Source organism: Dermacentor silvarum, chromosome 1 (genome assembly GCF_013339745.2).
Source record: "Dermacentor silvarum isolate Dsil-2018 chromosome 1, BIME_Dsil_1.4, whole genome shotgun sequence".
Lineage (NCBI taxonomy): Eukaryota > Metazoa > Arthropoda > Arachnida > Ixodida > Ixodidae > Dermacentor > Dermacentor silvarum.
The window spans coordinates 433,162,244-433,180,292 of NC_051154.1; positions in this window are offsets into that span (position 1 = coordinate 433,162,244).

Below are 18,049 nucleotides of genomic sequence, written 5' to 3' on the forward strand. Positions count from 1 at the left end.
CCCACTGGAATGCCATGCATTTCTTAAATATCCTACTGACGGATATCTTGCAATTGGTACCAGAAATAGCCGAACTCCGGTGTGCGCACGATACATATTTAAAAGTTGTTATCTTATAACTAACGGTATGTATGTATGTAGTATGTATGTATGTATGTATGTATGTATGTATGTATGTATGTATGTATGTATGTATGTATGTATGTATGTATGCATGCAAACTAAATTATGGGGGTTTACGTGCCACACCACTCATATGATTATCAGGACAACACCAAGTGGAGGACTACGGAACAAACTTGGGCTAACCTGCGGGTCTTAATGTGGCAACCTAATCTAGGTACACGGGTGGTTCGGCATGTCGCCCCCACCTATATATGATATATATTATTAAATAGATAGGGTGTCCAACGATCCATGCACCAAGATTTAAAATTGTTAACAAATGCCACATAGCTGGACAGAAAAGGTAATTGTTTGTTTGCCTGTTGCTTGTGGATACGCAGATTATTAGTCCATTCCACCTGATTACGTCATTCGTCCTGTAATTACGTAATCCACTTCTCAAATCATGCAAATTGAATGAAAAAGTGTCAAGGGAGGAATTGTAGAGCAACATTGAAAAACTCCCGATACAGCTTTGCGTTGCTAATGACGCTTCACATAAACGGATTTTTCCGAGCATTGAGAGGAGCCCGCGACTACACACGAAGTGCCTCGGACGGCCAGTTGCGCGGCAATTTTAGCGTGTATTTCGCAGGGATTTTTTCACGCTCGGGAAAACATTTTCATGCGATCTGAGGCCTTGTAACGCATGTTGTACAAAAAACAAGGCGTCAGAAACGACGCCTACCAAGCTAGCCTATAGTTACGTGCAGCGCAGTAATATTAGGTATTTAGCGTAGAAATCCCGAAGCCAAGATATGCTCGTTTAAACTTCGCGCACCTAACACCGGAACCGGAAGCTTGGCTTTACTCAACAAAACATAAGTGCCATTCCCGAAGGTTGTACGATATAAACATCAAACCGTAAGGTAAACTAATGCGCCCAAAAAAAGCTTGTTTTTCTACGAGGTGAAGCGCTGTTGGATTCCCTTTTTACATAGAATAAAATAGTCTAGGAATAAAAGACGTTGTTTGTGTGTGTGTGTGCTTGCGGGTGCAGCAACAATCGCATGAATCCAAAGAAAGCACAGGGTAAATTTAATTTCCTTTTAAATGGTGTAATAATCATAAAATCATGATCAATCAATAAATAAATAATTTATTCTGCGTGCTCAGGGACAACGTTGATGTCTGAGTGCTGGTGCACAGAGAAAGAGAAACAAGAATGGTCGATATGTAAAACAACTACAACCAGCAGTCAGGGCATTAAAATTTAAAAAGACAATTCAAACGTGATGAGCATCTACATATTCAGTAACAATACAGCAATAACACGCGATTAAAAGACGGAGAACATGCATGGAGGGAGAGAGAAACTATGTCAAGACAGTAGAGGAGTGCAGCTATCAAAAAGGCTCAAGAAACTGTGCAGGTCGGAACAGAAAGGAGACAACACGTTTCGAAATATAGCAACATGAAGAAAATGACAGGTACAGTATAGGCGTTCGTTCTCTGGAGAGGAACGTGTTTTCTGGAAGACGCAGAAACGTGGAAGGGTCTGTGTTCCCTGATAGTCTTGTACGGAACCTGCAGTGAAACGGAAGCTGGTGCATCCGAATATGTATGAATTCCATGAATGACTTTGTATAAAAAGACTACGTCGGTACGACTACGCCTGTAGGTAAATGATGGAAGTGAAGGATAATTATTAAAGCTTGAAACGTTGTTGGTGTGCTAGGTAAGAAACGATATATATATATGCTCCTGAACGTTTTCTGTACACGCTCAATTAGTATGTCATTTGAATCGCTTGTACCATTCCATACCACTGAGGCGTATTAGAGTAACGGGAGGCATATGGCATAAACAGTTTGAGGAAGGGAAGTGGCGTACGGAATTCTCTTATAAGTCTGCAAACGGAACCGAGCGTTGCTACGCGCTTATGGTGGGCGGAGAAGCTCAACGTACAGTGAAAAAGCACACACAGATCGTTCATTTTAACGACCCTCGTCTACACTGCATGATTATTAGAATAGGGTAAAACAATAATAGGGGTTTTACTATAATAAGACACAATGCTCGTTTTCGATTAATTTAGATGAGCCCGTTTACCTGCCACAATTCAAAGAATGAGTATGGGTGAGACTGCAGAGCCGCCCTCAGTACTCCATAGATCCTTACATAATTTGATATCGTCAGCACAACTAAGAAATGAAGATTTCTGGATTGCTGGCGAAACGTCGTTGATGAGAATTAGGAAGAAATGCCACCTTACATGGAATCTTGAGGCACAGCTCTAGATACCGTATAGACGTAAGAATATTGATCATAGACGCTCGCGAAGCAGGACCTATCGAGGAGATGGCTGCGTAGTAGGGCTACGATTATTATTACTTGATTAACTCAATCAGGCTAGGTGACTCTGTCGTTGCCCCGTTTCGAAGGGGATGTCAAGAAATCATCATCAGCATAATAGAGCTCAGTTTGCTCACCTAGACAAATGCATGAGAAAGTGGACCATGGGACAGAGGCCGGTGCGACCTAATAAGTGATTGTTTCGGTTTCGCATCCTACCATGGGCAAGTTGTCTTCTCTAATTTTTTTTCTTTAAAACGAAACGGCCAAACAAACATATAGTATTGCGTAAATATATACTGCAGAAATATAGTACTGCATGATGAAAAGACCATCGACACAGGTCACAGGTGTTATGTGTCTATGTGTCTTCCATCAATTGTTGTGTCACTGCGAAGTGTTAAGTCATGATGCAAACCTAAGTTAGCCCGGGAGAACGCCGTCCTGCAATTTATTCCACTTCTCTTTTTCATTCATATACGAAGAATTAAAATTGCGTTAAACAGGGCGTGCATCAGCAGAATAGTAGTTCAGGGCTCTCACGCAAACTAAACATTTGAGTGTAGATTTGAAGCGTATGTAACAAGAAATCGATTCTTTCATCTCTTCTCTCCTATTCTCTCAATTCGTTGCGTTTCGTATATTTCTCGTGGTTACTTCATGTAATGACATGGTGTGGCCTTTCTTTATTTATTCTTGAATATGCAAACGAATGCCTGAATACGAATACGATGCGAATACGAATACGATTTGGGTGGATGTCTCATTTTCCTTTTAATCACTTCTCTGCACCTAGCGGGTTTCCGCGGAACTATTACGTCAGACACTTGCCTTAAATTTGCTTCGAGTTGCTGAAAAATTCGACTTCGCCCTGCCATCTGCTAGTCGCCTGGTTAGCTGACATACTAGAGCGGCTGCCCTGGAACCCGGAAAGGCGATGGTCGAGGGCTCGAGACCCGGACCAGGACGAATTTTTCTTCAACTTCGAGGCTTTTCTTTCGAGGAACCCGAGTGGGTTTCCTTTGTAGCAATTGCTACGTTTGGGTGGATGTCTCATTTTCAATTTAGAGGCTGGTTGTCGTGGAGTGGCCTGGCAGAAATTCATGCTAATTTGGGAAAACATTATTTTTTACACTAAGCAACAATACAGTGTGAAAAGATAATTCCAGACGCTTGGACATTTTAGAGAGAAAAAAAAGTGGCCGATGGTTTGCGTCTGGATTTAAAGACAGGAAAAATTTGAGCAGTTTTACAAACATGGAGAAAAGTGTAATATTTCAGGAAGTTATTAAAGGTTGTGTAAGCACAAGTACAAAGATACCACTGTTGCCATTGACAACGGCCGCTGGGATGCCATCTTAGCCACAGGACAAAGATGGCCTCAGACACCTAAGGCAATCCCCGATGAGGTTCTTGCCAAAGAATACAGAGCTGTAAAATCCACTATGGGACCGTGGCTCGCGCACAGCGCTCACAGGTGACAGTTTATATGTAGAGGAGAAATAAACGGCAACAAATTCGGGGACTGCTTCCATTTCTCCACCACAGAGGTCTATCGATGAGACGTATACGATCTCCACGTTTCCTGGAGCGCGTACGAAAGTGCCTCTAAAAGTCCCAGATATTAATATTAATGCGATAGAACGCATGCCCGAACCTATACGTGAAGAGAAGCTTTCGTGAAGCTCGCGTATGACAAAAGTAGGTGCGATGACTGCAACTCTGTTTGTTGTCATATGCTATGCAACGTGTAATCACACAGGTCACCACTTTAATGTCATGCAATGTATAATTTATAGACTTCGCCGCTCACTATCTACGCCTAATGCAAGTTCCCGCGATGCACATCGATGATACGTCGACGCAGTGACGTCATGAAAATGAATGCGATTATCGGTGTTTGTCGTGGGAAGGTTTGCGAGGGCAGTTTGCAGGAGAGAAGTCACTATGCGATAGACAGTGATGAGGTTATGCATTGGCCTGTTTCATTAACTGTATCATGCCTGCGTCAGATGCTTAAAGGAAACTGGAGCGCGTTCACGTGCTCTGTCACGTGTTACGCTTCGTGACCCACATGCCAGTCGTCCCAGAAGTACTTGGCGTTTCCGCGAGAGAAGGACCCGTTCGATTGTCGCGTAGTGCTGAGATCATCAGACTTTCTTGCTGGGAAAGTTAAGTTTCATCCCACCATCGGACACGCAATTCGTTTAGATATTTTTCTGCGTATGCCGTCTTCGGCAAGAACGCGGCAACTTCAAAGAACGCTTTGAGTTCAATGTTATATTGTGGAAAACTGGTACCCGCAAATGTGCTGCGACACATAAGGTTATATTGAGACCGACAGATATTACGTAATACACACCATCGTATACGTATTAAGGAATTCGTTTGCATATTCAAGAATAAATGAAAGGCCACACCGTGTCATTACATGAATAACCATGAGAAACATGTGAAGTGCAATGAATTGAGAGGATTTTAGAGAATAGATGAGAGAATATTCTCTACTGAAAGGCGAGAATAGATTTCTTCGCTACATATGCTTCAAATCTACACTCAGCTGTTTAGTTTGCGTGACAGCCCTTAAGTACTATTCTACCGATGCACGCCCCTTTTAATGCAATACTAATTCTTCGTATATGAATAAAAAGAACAGTGGAATAAATTGCAGGACGGCGTTCTGCTGGGCTAATTTGGGTTTTTATCATGACATAATACTTCGCAGTGACACAACAATTGATACAAGACACATCGACACATAATACCTGTGACGTGTGTCGATGGTCTTTTCATCATGCACAACTATATTTCTGCAGTACTTTTTCACGCAGTACTATATTTTTTGCTATTTCTTTGTAAAGAAAAGAAAAATTAAAGAGAAGACAACTTGCCAATGGTAGGATGCGAAACAGAAACATTCACTTATTAAGTCACACTGGCCTGTGTCCCATCGTCCACTTTCTCATTTCTCTTTTCTTTTCATTTGTCTAGGTGAGGAAACTGAGCTCTATTACGATGATGATGATTTCTTGGCATCCCCTTCGAAACTGGGCAATGACAGAGTCGCCTAGCCTGCTTGAGCTAATGAAGTAATCTAGAGATATTTATCAGTGTAGCATTTTGTCTGTTTCCTCAATCTTTCCCCTCTCCTGTAAAACATGTATATCTACCTTTTATATTTACCCATGCCTGCGACGGATCCATAAAATTTCTTGCCTGCTTTTTTTTCCCACCAATATTCTAAACGACTCTTGCTTATGTCGATTAGCATTAGCAACGCCCCTCCAGGTCATGGGGGTGCATGTTGAACGTCCTTTACCGAAGACGCTAGAATATTTGACAGGAATTTCCCGGCTGCCATTCCTTACTACTTAGGTTTTCCTGACGACGCCAAATGCATCTCCTTTCGCCCAGCGATTCGGTTTGTTTCATGAAAAATGTGCCATGGGTGCATTAAATAAGTATTCCGTTAGTCTGTAATTGGGAGGACTCATTAGAATTGGCTCACATTTATTTCGCTTTCATACTTTATTAAATCAACATTTTCCCCTCTCAAAATTATTTCTTACTGCCTATGCGCGGCTCTGTCATAAAATATGCAAACGACACAATTTCTGAGGCTCCATCGTGACTCAAATGATCAAGTGCAATCGTCCCTTTAGTAACATACGCTGTCGACTTTTCAGGTGCACATGTTTTGTCTGAAGCGCCACCTGGATTCTTCCGAGTCCCGCAACGCGCTGTGCCCGGACCGCGGAGCCCAGAAGCGTCTCTTGGAGCTGAGCTGGCCGCCGAGCGAGCGCTGCCCCAAGCGGACGGTGCGTTGCAGCGGCGGCTTCAGCCTGGGCGCCGACCAACTGCGCGACCACGACTGCGTGCAGGAATTGCGCTGCTTCATCACATCGTGGTAGCGCACAATCAACCAATTAACATGCTGCGCCAACAGCTAAAATAGGCTCAACAGGACGTGGAGTGTCTTCGTCACCCGGTCACATTACTTAATGCTGGTATTGATGCGTGTCTTCGGCCATGAACCAGTTGCAACCGTAGGCACAACATGTAATAAACAAGAGCGTCTATTTAACGCTTCCAATTGCATCCTTGTTTCTTTGTCTTGTTTAGAGGGGCTGTTTGGTAAGTAAATGGGACACGTTAGTGACAAGGTGGAATATAAAGCAGAATGCGTCAACTTGAGAAATCCTTGAGGGGTTGTGCAATTGGGCATGCCAGCATGTCGGCGGAGATTCACGGCTCGTATTCAAAAAACAATTATTATGCTAGAACTGTTTTGATGAGCCAGCCAATCACACTGTTGCATATATTACCGACGGCTGCCGACCAATGGCCAAGACTAATTAGGAATAAAAAGCTTTGTCAATTCACCAGCGGAAGTATTCACGTATGACGTTGAAACTCGTATACATCGTGTAAGAAGTGTGAGTGAAACTGTGAACCGAAATTGATTAAGAGCCAAGTATCAACGCGGAAGAGATCGATGACAGGCGTGTGAGCTTTTGTTTTTACTACAAAAAGCTAGGTCCGACGGCAATTATCATATATATATATATATATATATATATATATATATATACATACATACATATTGCAGTGAAGACGAGACGAATGCCCGGCGCTGCAGCCGCATCGCCAGTAATCAGGGAAGCGCGAGCTAGAGATTGCCTGGGCTGCTCTGGTTGAGACACGCTCCGAACGCTGCCCGCTGCTCTCTTGTCCAGTGTTCGCATTCGATTCTGGTGGAGGTGTTGCGGTTTCCCCCAACCTGGAATTACGCAGCTGAACTCTGCCGTCCGTCATGCCTGACGACCCCAGCCTGACATCTCCACCGGTTACATGACGAGCTCTGCAGGCAGCGTCTTCTCACACGGCGCCCACCTGTGTCCTGATGAAAGCCTCGCGAGCGTGGCCGCGGCTCCTGACATGGACTCCCTGCTTTGCCAGATTAAAGAGTTCGTCCGTGCTGAGGTCGCTCGCCAGCTTTCGCTGCTGTCCTCAGCCACGTCACCACCCTCGCCTTTGCCGGCCAACCTTCGCCACGTCATCCAAGAGCAAGTTTGCGCGGCTCTCCCTTCTGGCCGCGAGACTCCACCGGTGCCGACTCCCGTTGCTTCCCGAGGTGACTGTGTGAGGACTGGGCGTGATGGCTGAGGCGTGAAGGCTGAGGCGAGCATAACAGGGTAACGAACTATTTATTAAACAGCATAGTGGAGCGCGCCAAAGACCGTGACCGTCCGTTGCGGCTGTCGTAGCGAACGAGAGTGACCCCTCCCTCGCTTGGGCTTGGTGTTGAGTCGGCGTAACAGCGCTGTAGGTGGCGCTAGAGATGAGATAGGCGGCACATGCGGGCGCTCACATCCCACCCCAGTCTGACTGACCACGTCTCGTAGTCAATTGCTTCTGCACACTGTCACACGCACGATACCACACCCACACACATGCGCGGAAACGCTGTAACTTCACTCGAGCACAAAGTCGTCGAGGTGGCTCGGTAGACATCGAGTGCGTTAGGGCCGTTGAGGCTGTTGCTGCTCTGTAGAGGCGACAACATTTGCTGCTGAGGCAGGCGTGGTCTCTGCATTGACGACGGGCTGTTGCTCGATCACTGGGGAAACTGGTGGTACATAAGGCTTAAGCTGGGACACGTGCACCGTTCGTGGTTGATTAACCAAACGAGATGTCAAACATGACACACGTAAAGCCCTAAATGTGGATGGTGTAAGCTGCTCGATGAGGCGGTAAACACCATTGAAGCGAGGTGCCATTTTCTCATTGGCAACCGGAGCCTGTCGTCTCACCCAGACCATATCACCGACGGTAAAGGTGTGAGAATGATGGCTGCGGTCGTAGCGCTGTTTGCGTGCACCTTGGGCTGCTTCCGAATTGGCGGCTGCTTCGGAGAGCTGTATTGTTTTGTCGCGGATGCGCTCGGCAAGGGCGGATTGCTGGTTGATCAAGGCTGGTTGTTCATCATTTCCGAGGGAGTGGCCGTTGACGCAATAGGCGTCTGCTTTCTGCGTCGTTGTCGTCGTGGTCGTTTTCTTTGTGGCTCCTACCGGCGTCGCCGAAGTGTTGGGTGACAACACCCTGATGTCAACGTCACCACTTCGAAAAATGACCTTGGGTTCCGCGGTGTCCGTCGTCTCAGTCACATAAGTAGAACCGTAGCCCATGGCGAAGAGCGTGATCAGTGCGTTGACCAGTATCAAGAAGATGATGGTGGCACACGCCACACTTGCGAACGTGGCGAAGCTCCCTTTTTGAGCATAATCGTCTCTGTGCTGGGCTTCGTCAACCCGTACGCCGTCTGGACATATGCCAGGGTGCCGTATGACGTGGGGCCGTAGGCCAAGTTTCCGTAGGGGTTTTGGTGAGCCACCGGGTCGTAGTAAGCCATGCTCACTGATTGAACCTTGGCAGAGCAACTTCTTGACCTCAGTTTGCAGGAACTGCCTGTCTTCTGCAGCGTACTGGTAGGGGCTTCGACTGTATGGTAATGTGTCATGTGGTAGGTCAATGCGGTGCTGCATGCCAGTGAAATGGCCAGGATCATCATCGTGGCGAGCAAAAATAGCGTTGTGTACAGCCAATCTATCTTTTATAACTGACCGCTGGCTGAGAGAGAGCTGGCTGCCAATTTGGGCTGGTGCAATATCGGAATAAATGCGTATGGGCACCGTGTCAAAAGGGAGGGCATCTGATGTGATAGACGTACTCGAGGGCCATGTCTGGGCTGCTAAGGCTTGCCATGGTGGCTGTTCTGACGAAGGCAAGGTATCTCGTTGCAGGCAGTCTTTGAAATTGGGTCTGGCTTGTGGAAAGAGGCTCGACCGAGCTGAGATTACAGCGTTTGCCATTCTTGGGACTAGTTTTTGGCTAGCGGTAATGGTGACGTTCGTGGCTCGATGCTGCAGCTGGGTTGGTTCTGGCGGCTCGAAGATGAGACGTGCCTGCGCTGCCGAGAACCAATCCTCACCAAGAATGAGGGGAAGTACATTATCTTCTAAAACAGCAGCTTCAACAACTCCTGTGGCTGGTCCGGTGGATATCTTCAAAAATGCAGCACCAACCGGTAGTACAGTGCCTTCCTCCTACCACCACGAGTGGAGGCTCGGTCCATGGGATGATCATGCTTGCAGGCACACGAGCTTTAGAGATTAATGTCACCTTGGACCCAGAGTCAGGAAACGCTTCACACTCACCGACTCCACTGAGAGTTGCGTTGAAGAAGGGGCATTGCTGTTGTGAGCCGTCAAGTGGAACGGGTGCACTGTGCAGTGCTGGGGGCTGCTGTGTCTTGGGCATGGTTGAAGGCGCTAGTGATGATAAGCGGCTGGTGCGTGTAGGGCACTTGGATGACAGATGACCCAAGGCATGGCATTGGTAGCAGACAGCTTGAGACAGGTCTTGACCGCTACGAAAAGCTGGAGCGCCATACTGTGCCGAAATAGCTGCATAAGTAGCTTCTTGTTGCTCGGCGGGCAGCTCTGAAATGCGCGTTTTTGGTGTGGCCCCTCGGGAGGACTGTGGTGTCGATTGTTCTGAGCGAGGCTGCTGGCGCTCTGCGGGCTTAGCGGCACGAAAGGGTTGCGACGGCGGCAAAACAGAACCGGCAAATGGCGACGGGCTTGCTTTGGCGTGCAGATGTTGCGCACTCTTGTCGAGGCTGGTGCAAGTAGAAATAAACTCAGCTACCGTGGGCGGCCGGTTGGCTGCTATGGCGGCGAGGATGTGTTGTTCCTGTAAACCATGCAGCAGGTAGTCAATCTTTTGGGCCTCAGAGAGGTTAACGGGGCAACGCTCAATGATCTTCAACTTGGCAAAGGCATATTGGTGCAAGCTTTCGGATGGGGCCTGGGTTACCCTCATGACCTGCTCTTGCCACTCAATGAGGGATAATTCTGTACCAAATGTGTCCTTCAGGCCGGCACTCCACGTGGCCCAGGTGCTGTACTGGTTGCCGAACGCGAGATGCCAGTCTCGCGCCGTGCCTTTCAGCTTGCTAGCTGCGATCAGGCGTGCGGTGGCGTCGTCCCACGAGGCGAGCTGCTGTACTCGTCGTACGTCGTCAAGCCATGTATTGACACTGTGGCTGTGCAAACCAGCGAATTGCGGGATGGACGATGACAGGTCTGGCAGTGTCATCACCGTTGTTGCAGGACGAGGTAGCTGCTGGAACAGCATGGCGAGGCTCTGTAGAGTGGCTGGGTCCAGCGTCAAAGGCGCCGCAGCGGTCGAGGCGGATTCATTCGTTTCAACCGAGGGGGTAGCTTCACGCTGCTGCTGAATGTCGGCTTGCAAACGCTGAAAGAGCTCCTCTTTCGAACCTGTGATGTCCAGCTGTCAACGGGCCAATTCTTCGCGTATAAGGTCGACGCCGAGGCGCGACATGGTCACCGGGTCGAGATTCTGCCACACAATTCCGGGCATGATGCACCGCGAAACGAGGCTGGGCGCACGGGAGACTAGGCGAGTGAGCGTTCTGGCCGGCGTTCGACGCTGGCGTTGACCAAAAGGCGTTCTTGCGCTGCCGTGGCTAAGTGGCTTGGCAGAGGTTCGGGGTCGACTGCGCCAGATGTGAGGGCTGGGCGTGATGGCTGAGGCATGAAGGCTGAGGCGAGAATAACAGGGTAACGAACTATTTATTAAAGAGCATAGTGGAGCGCGCCAAAAACCGTGACAGTCGGTTGCGGCGGTCGTAGCGAACGAGAGTGATCCCTCCCTCGCTTGGGCTTGGTGTTGAGTCGGCGTAACAGCGCTGTAGGTGGCGCTAGTGATGAGATAGGCGGCACATGCGGGCGCTCACAACTGCACCTCATAGCTATGCCGAGGCTCTCACACGGCCACCACCTCAGACCTTTGCGCCATTCCCATCAGCCGTGCCACTGCGTCCAGCCCCTCACTTCGTTCAGCCGCGGTACCCACACAGCAGTGACAATGACGCACTCCTGACAACCGCCCAATATGTTTTGCGTGTGGTCTACCTGGCCACATTGCACGATTTTGCCGTCGCCGCATAACATCCTACCACCGTAGCTTGGACACCGAACCATATTGTTCACCATACACGTCGTCCTCCGTGCCTCAGAACCCTGGCCAGATGTCTTCTTCCTCGGACCACCGCCCTCTTGTTGACCGCCGTTCGCGATCGCCCCGACGTCGCTCGCTTTCGCCGATGCGTCGTCGTCCTTCTACGCCGGAACGGGAAAACTAATTCAGAGGCAGTTCCAGAGGCGAGAACTGCGTCCCCCACGAACAGACCAAGGCCTCTCCCTTCTCCGACTAATGTTATTGATGTATATGTGGACGGCGTGGCTGCACCGGTCCTCGTTGACACTGGTGCCACAGTTTCAGTTATTAGTGCCACACTTGGCCGTTTGCTCAGGAAAGTTACGACGCCACTGTCAAACATATCCCTTCGTACTGCCAGCGCAGACCGCATCACGCCTGCAGCTGCGTGTACTGCTCGTGTTGTGATCAACGGCCTCCTATACATCGTCGAATTTTTGGTGCTGTGTTCTTGTTCCCACGATCTTATTTTGGGCTGGGACTTCCTTTCCGCTAAAGGCCGTCATCGACTGTTCTCGTGCTGAGGTGGAATTTCAAACGCTGTGCGACGCCCCGCTCCTTGACGCTCGTGAACCTGAAGATAAAGTTTTTGTTGCCGAAAACGTTATAATTCCACCGCACTCATCCGCCCTTGCCACAGTGTCATGCACCATTATTGCTGATGCCAGCGCACTTTTTACGCCATCCGCCATTTTCGCTCGTCGCAAATGTTCCCTGCTGCCTTTCGCTGTTTTGGACGTTCATGCCGGCGTCAGCAGACTGCTAGTCTCCTACCGATTGTCTTGTCCTCTCACTTTGCTTCGTGGAGAGTGCGTTGGCGGCGTCCAGTGTGCCGACCCTGCTGCCATCATTGACATGCCAACCGGTTCCATCGCCACTCATGAGGTCACCGGAATGACCTGTAACCCCAGCGCAAGAGCGCCGTGTATCCGCGACAGAGCGCCGTGTCATCGATGACCAAGTAGCTGACATGCTGAAGCGCGGCGTCATTCAGCCTTCGGATAGCCCCTGGGCATCTCCCGTTGTTCTTGTTAAGAAGAAGGACGGATCGATTGGATTCTGTGTCGATTACCGTCGTCTTAACAAAATAACTCGTAAAGATGTTTACGCTCTTCCGAGAATTGACTACGCCCTTGACTGTCTCCAAGGCGCGGAGTTCTTCTCTTCTATCGACTTACGTAGCGGCTATTGGCAAGTCCCCATGGCACCCGAAGACCAACCTAAAACGGCCTTTGTAACACCAGATGGCCTATATGAATTTCGTGTCATGCCTTTCAGGCTTTGCAACGCCCCAGCAACATTTGAGCGTATGATGGACAACCTTTTGCATGGTCTCAAGTGGAAAACGTGCCTGTGCTACTTTGATGATGTGGTTATTTTTTCGCCCGATTTTCCCACCCATCTCTGTAGGCTGGAGGAAGTGTTACAGTGCCTAACGGCCGCCGGCCTTCAGCTCAACCTGAAGAAATGCCACTTTGGCGCAAGTCAGCTCACCATCCTTGGCCATATGTCGTATCCAAACACGGTATTCTTCCTGACGCCGCCAAGCTCCATGCAGTTGCTGATTTTCCCAAACCTTCCTCCGTACGAGAACTTCGTAGCTTCCTTGGCCTCTGTTCTTACTTTCACCGCTTCATTCGGAATTTTGCGTCCATCACCGCTCCCTTGAATCAGCTTCTACGGAGCGACTTGAACAATTACGCCTAGCCCCTTGCCTGTGACGATGCCTTCCAAGAGTTGCGTCGTCTATTAACATCGCCGCCTATACTGCGTCACTTCGACCCGGGTGCTCCGATCGAAGTACACACCGACGCCAGCGGTGCTGGGCTCGGCGCTGTGCTCGCGCAGCGCAAATCTGGGTTCGACGAGTACGTCGTTGCATACGCAAGCCGCACCCTCACCAAAGCAGAGACGAATTATTCCGTTACGGAGAAGGAATGTTTCGCCATAATCTGGGCACTTGGTAAATTTCGACCCTACCTCTATGGCCGCCCCTTTGACGTACAGACCACCATTCACTTTGTTGGCTGTCCACATTGAAGGACCCCTCAGGTCGATTAGCTCGCTGGGTTTTGCGGTTGCAAGATTTCGACGTGCACGTTGTCTACAGGTCTGACCGCCGCCACACCGACGCCGACGCGCTTTCCCGTTCGCCCGTGTCAACCGAAAGCAATGCCTGCCTCTCTGCCGTTGACCAAGTACTTTCGTTCCCAGCAGGCTGCGACATGGCTTCGGAGCAACGCAAGGATGCCTGGATTTAGAGCACTGCACGGACCAATTTTTGCGGCCCGGGCCGGGCCCGGGCCCGTTCTTACATTGGGCGGCCCGCCCGAGCCCGATCAAAACTTTTATGGCGAGACACGGGCCCGGCCCGGGCCCGGAAATAATCTACGTTACCCGCCCGGCCCGGCCCGCCACCCCTTTACCTTAAGCCCGAGCCCGGCCTGAGCCCGACTCGAAACTGGCCCGAACCCGGCCCGAGACCGAAAAATGCATGTTTTTCAGAGTTTAGAAGCCCGAGAATAACTCGCAGAAAGCCCGAGCCCGGCCCGGGCCCGCGTCAAAAAACCCGAACCCGGCCCGGGCCCGGGTCAAAAAGCACACGCCGTGCCCGAGCCAGGCCCGAGCCCGTGAAAAAAATCATAGCATATCCACGGGGTGAATGATGATGAGTGGGCGAAGCTCCGGAGGGAATCATCGGATCTCCCGCTTAGGGGACGCTAGCACAAACGCGTTAGAAACGTGCAGTACTCTCTAGTAAGGGGGAGCGGGCACAGCGTCTTACGCAGCCATTTACACATGCCGGAACGTGCACCGCGTTTGCCGACGCCATCACATGACTGCTGAGAGAGTATACCCCTCGTATTCATAAACGCTCCTCGACTTGAACTTGACTTGCCACCGCTTTGGGCAGCGCGTTCGAAACGCGTTGAAGGTAAGGCGGAGAGGCCACAGCGTCTTACACCAGCTTCTTACACGGGCCGTAACGCGCTAGCACAAACGCGTTAGAAACGCGCTAGAAACGCGGCCCGCGTCAAAAAACCCGAGCCCGGCCCGGGCCCGGGTCAAAAAGCACACGCCGTGCCCGAGCCAGGCCCGAGCCCGTGAAAAAAATCATAGCATATCCACGGGGTGAATGATGATGAGTGGGCGAAGCTCCGGAGGGAATCATCGGATCTCCCGCTTAGGGGACGCTAGCACAAACGCGTTAGAAACGTGCAGTACTCTCTAGTAAGGGGGAGCGGCCACAGCGTCTTACGCAGCCATTTACACATGCCGGAACGTGCACCGCGTTTGCCGACGCCATCACATGACTGCTGAGAGAGTATACCCCTCGTATTCATAAACGCTCCTCGACTTGAACTTGACTTGCCACCGCTTTGGGCAGCGCGTTCGAAACGCGTTGAAGGTAAGGCGGAGAGGCCACAGCGTCTTACACCAGCTTCTTACACGGGCCGTAACGCGCTAGCACAAACGCGTTAGAAACGCGCTAGAAACGCGGCCTTTCGTTAATGTTGGGTATTTATTGCCATCGTGGTGCGTGTGTCCATGTCCGCTTCGTGGCGTAGTGGGCTAACGCCGCGCGCTCGGAAGCGAGGGGTCCCTGGTTCGATTCCGCGCTACGGACACAACTTCGGAATTTTTTTTCTCATTTTTCTCAGACTGGTTACACACTACTGGTTACACACTACTACTACGACGACGGGGACGGAACGGGTGCCGCTATAAGGAGCTTCGCCCCTAAAAACTGCTCTACCGGCCCGGCCCGGCCCGCGGGCCGGGCCGGGCCCGGGCTTTCGGGTAAGCCCGAGCCCGTGCAGTGTTCTACCTGGATTAGTGCTCTTATCCGCTTCTTTTCAAACCCGTCGACCGTTCCTTTCAAACCCGACCGTTACTTTCAAACCCGTCGACCGCCGTCAAGCTTCGCACTTTGAAATGCGGGATGGACTTCTCTATCGCCGGAATTACGTGTCTGACGTCCGCAAGTGGTTGCTCGTCATACCACGACATCTTTGTGGTGAAATATGTTCTGCCTTCTACACTGACCCGCAGTGTGCACACGCGGGTGTCTTCAAGACGTACACCCGGCTTCGCTCCAGGTTTTATTGGCGTGGCATGTACACCTTTGTGTGCAAGTACATTCGATCGTGCCCTCAGTGCCAACGCCGTAAGGTTCCTGCTCAGCATGTCTGTGGTCCACTCCAGCCAATTCCGTGTCCTGCCAGGCCCTTCGATAGCATTGGGATTGACCTGTATGGACCCCTTCCGAGCACGGCTTCTGGAAACCGCTGGATAGTCGTCGCCATCGACCGCTTTACGCGATACGCAGTAACAGCCGCTCCGCCTGCTGCCACAGCTCGTGATATCGCATCCTTCCTACTGAAAAACTTTATTCTCCGTCACGGTGCACCTCGCGAACTTTTGAGCGATAGAGGAAGTGTGTTCCTCTCCGAAGTCGTAAACGCGCTCCTTACTGAATGTCGCATCGTTCATCGCACCAACACCGCCTACCATCCTCAAACTAATGGTCTGACGGAAAGATTTAACCGCACCCTTGGAGACATGCTCTCCAAATACGTCGCCTCTGATCACACTGATTGGGACCTTATTCTGCCATTCATCACGTTCGCCTACAACACTGCACCACAGGCGACCACAAACTTTTCCCCATTCTTCCTGTTGTATGGCCGAGAACCTTCGACTTTCCTCGACGACATTCTTCCGTACAGACCCGATTCATCCGAATGTACACCCATCTCTGAAGTTGCCCGCCGCGCCGAGGAATGCCGTCAACTCGCCCGTTCGTTTACAGCCGTCGACCAATGGTAACAAAAATCTCGACGTGACGATGATCACCCGCATTGTCACTTTCTTCCGGACTCCCTTGTGTGGCTTTGGGTTCCTGCCGTTCCTGCTGGCCTTTCATCCAAGCTTGTATCCAAATATCAAGGACTCTACCGTGTTGTAGCGCAGACATCGCCTGTGAACTATATTGTCGAGCCTGTCGCGCCACCTACGGACCAACGCTGTCGTCGTCGTGAAACCGTCCACGTACAACGCCTGAAGCCGTATTACGACCCCATGATTCTATGTTCACCATGAGTCGCCAGGATGGCTCCTTGTCCGATGGGGGGTGATTGTAGTGAAGACGAATCCCCGGCGCTGCAGCCGCATCGCCAGTCATCCGGGAAGCGCAAGCTGGAGATTGCCTGGGCTGCTCTGGTTGAGACACGCTGCGAACGCTGCCCGCTGCTCTCTTGTCCTGTGTTCGCATTACAATATATATATATATATATATATATATATATATATATGTCTTCTGTCTTCAACTGTTCTTGCTCCCATGAGATATGCTAAACCTTGTTATTCTTTACAGTCTACTGAGTTTGGTTTGGTTTAGTGCCTATAGGGAAATAGCACAACCCACTACGCGGGATTGGCCATGAATCGGGCGGCAGTGGGAAGAAAAATGAAGGTTACTTAAATGGGATTTTCTTACTTAAGAATGAGATAAATGAATTCTAATCGTTAATATTAATTTTCATGCTATAGCATCTTAAAATTTGAAGCAAGTATTTTTGTTGTCTTGTGAAAAAAAAATTAGCACGGCAGTCTCCTTGTTTCAATTACAAAATTAAATATGGCATCGCATACGTTCCTATTACAGTGTCCTAGTGCCGACGCCCCCAGAGATACAATGATAGGTAGCGTAATGGTCAATCCAAGTTGGCGGAGGGGACCTTCTAGAAGTAGTTTTCTATGCATGGTGAACCTACGACACTCTATAAAGAAATGATCCATAGTTTTGGGTTCATTGCAATAAAAGCATTGAGGGGAAGGCGCCAAACCAGACCTATGAGAATAGAAATTAAGCCTTGGTATTCGGCAACGCATTCTAGTAAATGACACTTCAAGTTTTCTTGTTGAACACCATCTGCTGTGCCAAGGAAATCTAAGGTGCTGAAAATCGGTGTTATTGAGTACACATGATTTGGCATGTTGTTCTTGGACAGAAAATTTTTAAAATCTCGCCGAAGTGACGTATGCCGAAGGTATTAGGATCCTCAGTACCGGGCCGTTAAGAGATACCGCTGCTAGTGCGTCTGCAGATTCGTTTAAAGTGAGCCCCACGTGCCCTGGCACCCATGCTAGATGGATAAGGCGTAAATGTTGGGGGATGGATGAATGAAATTCTGGAAGAATGATAGATGAATTGGGCACTGATAAATCGGAGCAAACAGACAAGGAGTCGGTTAAGATTTCGACTGAAGTAATAGATGTGGGAAGTTTTCGTAGAGCCAGGATGATCGCTAATAACTCCGCCTGAAATATTGGCGTAAAGTCGGGTAGTCGAAGGGAGAAAGACCAATTTAATGATACCGTAAAAATACCCACTCCTGCCTTCTCTTCACTAACCGAAGCATCTGTGGCTATTACTGCATTTATTTGGAGGTTCTCGAGGTGGTCATCTAACAAACCTTTTAGGTATCGAATAGGCAGGAGT